The sequence below is a fragment of the Ursus americanus genome, chromosome X (assembly GCF_024610735.1).
Source record: "Ursus americanus isolate L20-20 chromosome X, mUrsAme1.1.p, whole genome shotgun sequence".
Lineage (NCBI taxonomy): Eukaryota > Metazoa > Chordata > Mammalia > Carnivora > Ursidae > Ursus > Ursus americanus.
The window spans coordinates 9,392,437-9,399,096 of record NC_142164.1 but is presented as its reverse complement, the minus strand read 5'-3'; the positions used below and the strand labels follow the sequence as shown (position 1 = coordinate 9,399,096).

At 37.4% G+C, this 6,660-nt stretch overlaps 1 long non-coding RNA gene across 2 annotated transcripts in view; it reads left to right on the top strand.

Annotated features, from left to right (window-relative positions):
* The window catches only part of LOC148106816 (uncharacterized), a 233,905-nt gene that overhangs the window by 1,577 nt on the left and 225,668 nt on the right, over window positions 1–6,660 (top strand). The window lies entirely within an intron of this gene.

Here is a 6,660-nt window from a genome sequence, read left to right as displayed (position 1 = left end):
GATACTGTCCTATCTTCTATATTATCTGTGGTATCTATTCATACATAAGTTCCAATTTTTTCGTTTTTGTCATTTCATGAGGCTGTCTTCAGGTTATATTCATGCAAATGTTTGCTGGGCACAGCATGTACATAGAGATGCATGTACAATAGTTAAATGAATATTTAAATAGACATGTGTATATAGGCATATTTTCTTATGACCTTGGTAAATATTGCATCTTTCATTAAGAATCTTTTCTCTACCCCCACTCTTTACTGTCCTTAAAAATTTCGTCTTCTTCTCTTTTAAAAACCTAGAGGCAGAAATTGAGTGGGCAGCAATGGTAAATTTTGCTGTATTCCATGTAAAATCCGTTACGAAATAGCATTACTTAAGGAAACACTAAAGGATCCGTCCATAACAACATAGGCACTTGTGCAGCTCCTCTTAGTAAGGTGAAATTTGTTTCCTCCATAGGTAACAGCTGCAGTATGTTGAAAAATCCCTCTACTGTTGTACATTTGAACAAAGCAGATCCTGCTAATTAAGAACTCACATTTGCATTATATTGTATAATGCAATTTGAAAGTGGTAATGGATACCAAACCAAGTTGGCATTTATTCTAAATGCAAAGGACTCAGGAAGCTACAATATATTTTATCAGGATAGAGGAATTGTTTGTCCTTTACTATAAATGTTAACAAGATTCAATAGAATGAGCAAAAAAATTTTACGTGAAAATATAATGCACATTCCAAGCACTGTGATAGCTGAAAAGGCCAGATTTGGACAGTAAATATCAGATGATTTAAATGCCTACCTTTATTCAACTTTAGAAACTGTTCTGAGAGTTGACTGTAATTTGACCGTAATAACTGTGAAATGTTCTTTTTCATATGGGTATGGAGACGGAAGTCTGAAAACAAGTACACCTAGAACATCAATAAACTACAATTAATAATAGTGCTAAAAGCTTATCGGTGATTAATATCCATGTCATTAAAATGAATGCTTTCATATAACATATTTTGCTGCTTAAAAATGATAAAGTGGATACTCCTAAAAATAACATAGAAGTAACAGCTTCCATGCCTTCTGCTTCTTTTGCTTTCAAATTTAAAAACCCAATCCTTTAGTCCTGCAGTCTCTTTTCTAGCTCCTAGAATGACACGTGATATCCATATAGAACAATAGTAAACTAAAGGAAATTGCTAGCTTAAAAAAAGGAAGTAAATATATAAATAAATAAAAGTGTTAAGAAAACTCCAGCACTATTTATGGCAATGGAAAGAAACACAAAGTTGATGTTCTTCCTAAAATATATGAATGCAAATATTGTGAGACAGATTTGCAATAGCTTCATTGTTTTTCTACAAATGTTCCATCGTACTTAATCTTGGCTTTGCCAGGAGTACAACTGGAACCACAGGACTACGCTGATTTGCTGTGTCTCCCTCTTTCAGGGCAAATGAACAACTGCCCAGGAATCGCACCAAGCTCCTGGATATCCTTAATTCCAAAGACAGTTTTAGTCAGTCAAACGCTACCATTCACAAATGAGTAAAACACCAACAAAACTTGGCCCTTTTCAGTGGTCTTGCACTGTCATATTCCTCATTTATTCTGCCTTGTCTTGCTGTTTTGTTTTGTGTTTTGACTTGAGTAATCTCTACACCTGACGTGGGGCTCAAACTCAGGAACCTAAGGACTGAGCCAGCCAGGCGCCCCCTGTCTTGTTGCTGTTTAAAATCAATTTAGCCTTAATTTTGGTATCCAGGTATCGCACACAGATCTTTCAGTGTATCTTAATTTCGAAAATATATTTATACTCTGGCATTTAAGAAATTACGAATTTGGCATCTCTCGAATTGGAATACAAGAAAGTTCTGAAGATGTTAACATATCTTCTGGGAAGAGATGTTTCTAAGACCAAATAAGTTTAGAAGACCCTTGCTTCCAGAAAGCTAAACAGTTTTTTAAACTTTGGGATTTCTCAGCAAATTCAATGATATTAAAACTGCATTCTGACTTACTTGACCATGGAAGCCCTTTTTGTTTTAATCACATACACTTTGAGAAACCTTGTACCAATTGCTCATTTTTGCCAATTTTGTGGAAATCAGGAGCTGAAGGGTAGCTTTCAGATCATAATCTAATCCATACCATAAAAACTACTACTATCTATTGGGTGCCTCTTCTTCTTAGCCGTATTGCTTCCAACATTATTTCCTTTAGTTCTCTGAACAATACTGCAAGGGAGAGATTTTTCTTCTTTAAAAATCAAGGTTCAGGGAAGTGAAGTGGTTTGTCCAAGGTCACACGGTAATAAGAGACAGTCAGGATTTGACCCCAGGTCTTTGACGTCTTCCACACTTTCTTGCCCACAGAGGAATCAAGGCAATTTTAGTTTTGAAAGCATAATAGATTTTCCCCTCAAAGATAAACACTTGGGACACCAATGTTTGCAAGCAGTAAAGTATTAATACTCAACACTAGGTTAAACCAATAAAGGACATGGAAAACAGTTCAGATCGATTACGTATGAGGGGGTCTCTTAAATCAGCTGCTTTCCCCCTTTGCCAATAGTGGGCTTGTTGCATCCATCTTGCTCTTTTAACTTTCATACCTGAGTTGATTCTGGACCTGTGATGTCTCAGTTGTCTCTTAGTAGAGACAGTCGCCTTTGCTACTGCCAAATGGAGCCGGGTAGAGCAGTAGTGTTCATCTCTAAACTGACTCTGCTCTCCAGGAGGGCACTGAGTAATCGGAGAAGGTGAGATTAGTTGATTGATTGATTAGATTATACCAACCCACGTGACTTTCCATTTTTCTGGGGTCCTTCTTCGTATTACAGCTGGTAACCTGTTTCCCCCCTCCCCCAGATTCTAAGGTGTCAGCTATTAATGCGTTGAAATCTGAGTACTCCAGGCATTGGCTGATTTTTCACAAATTATTTCTGGAGGATTAATAAAGAAGAATATCTTGTTTCAAAGGATCTTTGTAATTTTGGCTCCTAATGAGTACTCGTTCATAGAGCGCACTCATCCCACCTATATTCTCTAGACTAACAGTTTTGTAAGCCACAGATGCTGGTATAATAGTGTGTGTTCTGTTTACCTGTTTTTCTTTCTGAGTATTCTCTAACTTGAAAAAATACCAACTTTCTCACTCACTGTCAAAGATTAAAGCCCGGAAACAAGCTCCACTGCCCTCAGACAACTCAAAGATAATAAAGATCGTGAAATAAAAAATAGGAAGTTAATAGCCAAACAATCTACTGTGAGAATTACTCCCATGGGCTGTACAAGTTCCAAAACACCAACCAAAGCTTTGTCAGAAAGACAGAGAAGTTGATGAGAATCCTTCCATTTTTACCATGCTCCATTCTACCTAGGGAACCAGAGTACTATCCCCAGCCAGCAAAACGTGATTTTTAAAAAATTTTGCAAAAATATTGAGGGTCTCTTTGTCCACTGCTTTTTATAAGAGTATGATTTTGCCTTAGACATTTAAACTTAAAACTTTCCTTCCAAACTGATCTTGTTTCTAGCCCCTCCTCTTTTGTTTTAGGAGATTCCCTTTGGACAGTTCAAAACGTGGGTCAAAATCAGGGACAGGAAACAAAAGCAGAAAAGGCATAATATGAAGATATGAGTTATGGTGTGACTGTATCCCAATTACTATATCAAAAATAAAATTTATCTCTTTCTGAAGCTCAAAGGGTGAGTCAGAGGAAAGCAGAACATCTGTGTAAGCCAGTGTCACATATCTGTGATTGACTACCTTCTTTTTCAGTTCCAAATGGGAGCTTCTGTTTCTCTGATCTGACTCAAATTGAGTAATGTCCACCCACATAAGGTCTTCGTGAGAAAACTGTCCCCAGTCTCGTGCCAAGGGATCACAGTATAGGAAAAACTGGCATCACAGAGAATTCCCACTGTATCTGCTGTATGTACGCAGCATTGTTGTTAATCATAGAATTTCAGGGTTTAAAGGGACCTTACAATTCTTATGGTTTAACCACTCCCAGTCAAAGCTGAAATCTTCATCAGTTGGACACTCAGGGCTTGAATACACTCAGTGATGGGGAGCTCACTGAGGGCAGAAGCTCCAGTGAGTTGCCTAGCAAATTTATTATGGAATTTCTTTTTTTTTAAAGATTTTATTTATTTATTCGACAGAGATAGAGACAGCCAGCGAGAGAGGGAACACAAGCAGGGGGAGTGGGAGAGGAAGAAGCAGGCTCCTAGTGGAGGAGCCTGATGTGGGGCTCGATCCCATAACGCCGGGATCACGCCCTGAGCCGAAGGCAGACGCTTAACTGCTGTGCCACCCAGGCGCCCCTATTATGGAATTTCTGCAATCATTACTGATTTGTAAATGTGAAAGAAACATAAAATGAGACGCATGAGGATTTTAAAGAATACATGAAATTTGGAACCAGAGGGACTTGGGGTGAAATTCTTGCTTGGCTATTTAATAGTTCTGTGATTTAGGGCGGTTAACTTTTCTCAGCATTCATTGCCTCCTCTGTAAAATGGGTATGACAAACTGAGTCTCCCTGACTTTTATGAGGATTAACTAAGATAATGCTTACAAAACACCTAGAATGGTGCCTTTCTGGCACAGAGAATTATTATTTCCTTCTATTCATAAGCAGAAGAAACTCCTAGATACACACAAAAAACAAAGAATGCTAATTGTCTATGCATTTGCTACCTGAGTCTCTATGAGGATGATAAGTAGAAGAGGATGATGGGATTATTGGCTTGTTTTGCTTAGTTTTAATTGTTTCAAAAGCTAGAAACCGTTATGTTAATATAAATACATGGATACTTACACTTCCTGGTATCTTTTAGCTACTTTTCTATTTTCATCAATTATTAGTTTTTTAAACCATTAACTTCAACAACAACCTCTGTCGAGCTAAGCGTCACAAACACCATCATTATTTTTTTAAAAGAGTCTTTCAGTCTTGCTTCCAGTCTAGAATTCATCTTCTGTGCTCCAGAGCCACAAGAAGTGGAAATATCATTATTTCAATGAAGTTCCTCATAATGGCCCTGGAGAGAATATTAAAAATACGTTTTCCTGAAGCCTCTTACTGAATCTGTTTTTGGGAAGACAGAGAAGGAGACAGAAAAGGGGGGAATGGAACCACAGTATCTATAGCTGTGATTTGTAGCGTTATTTGTACCATATGGCAAAAAAAGTTCAAGTGACTTGGGGCACTAATTTTATCATTTTCTCTCTAGAAAACACGTATTTTTAGAAACTTAATGACCTGAAGAACTAGCCTTCTTCTATCCATAAGATTGTTTTGTCATAAGCGTGGCACGTGTGTTTAGAGAAAAGAAAAGTCAGATTTGACAAGATGTGATACAATTGTATCTAAGATCACCATCAAAGGATAAATTATGTATAAATTAATTCAATCTCCATCATCCAATAACGATTCAGACAGATATGGTGACTACAGGCATGTGTCTGAGCTGCCGTTAACTGGCTGTTCTTAGAATCCTCATTGTTGGAAATGTTGAACTGTAACTCACATGATTGGGATTCTGTTTGTATTTCCCCACAGCAAAAATATTCTAATGTAAAAAACTGTTCAAGGTATGACCTCTAACCAAACTATTTTTCACAGAGTAAAAGTCGTTGGGCATTTTACTTCTTATAGCTGAAACTATTCAATAACATTTCATTTTTATTAGCTTTATGGATGAAAGAATATCCAGAAAACCAAAACTATAGGATCCAAGTACTCAGGGCAATGAGAAAAAAATTACAAATGGACCATATAATGATGACTCCTCTCATTTCTCTGCCTGTGTTTCAAGAGATGTGAGTTTCCTGAACCTTGAAGGGAGAAGAGTCTCACTGATAGCCACTCTTACTTCTCCTTGAGAATCTGTCCTATATGACAAGCGGCAGGGCATGCTTGTGCTGGGGCAGTGGTCTTGGGATCGGTGGGCCTTCCTGCTCTTCCATTCCTACCTCTCCATGCACACTCGAAGAGGGTTTCTGGTCAAAAGGGTAGGAAATGCCATTCTTCAGTTAGAAATTTGGTGAATGGTCAGACCTGCCTGGACAGTTGGCCAGTTATGTTGTGCAAACCAAAAGACCTGTGACGTAGGTTGAATGTCTCTAAGCACTAGCATCTCAACTTGAAATCAAACCTATTGACAAAAGCCTCTATTTTGTTAATACGTGTTTGTAAAAAGTTGTAGGATTTTATAGAAGAGAAATTTGTAAAGGGGGTTATGTCTTGCAACAAAAGAAGTTGAATTTGGTAAATATCCTGGAAACTATAAGGAAATAATCTCATCTATTAATTCCATAGTAACAAAGCCTGGCAAGAACTGGTGATTAAGTGGATTTTAGCTCAAAAGGTAAATATTTTTGGCTCTCTTTTCTGGCTCATTATTAAATATTATTATGTAAGATACCTCTAATTCATTAGAGATTCTGCTTTTATCATTTATTAAGACTAGTGGCAAGAACAGATTCGCCTAGAGGGGAAGAATGGATGAAGGAGAAACTAGCATAGCCGTGCATTTGATATAGAAATTACACACAATTCAAATCATTACCCACTTCAAGTAATTACTTTCTTTTTAAGCATGTGTTTTCCCTTCTTTCCCACTGACTGTAAAACATTTGCACTCAGAACTTTT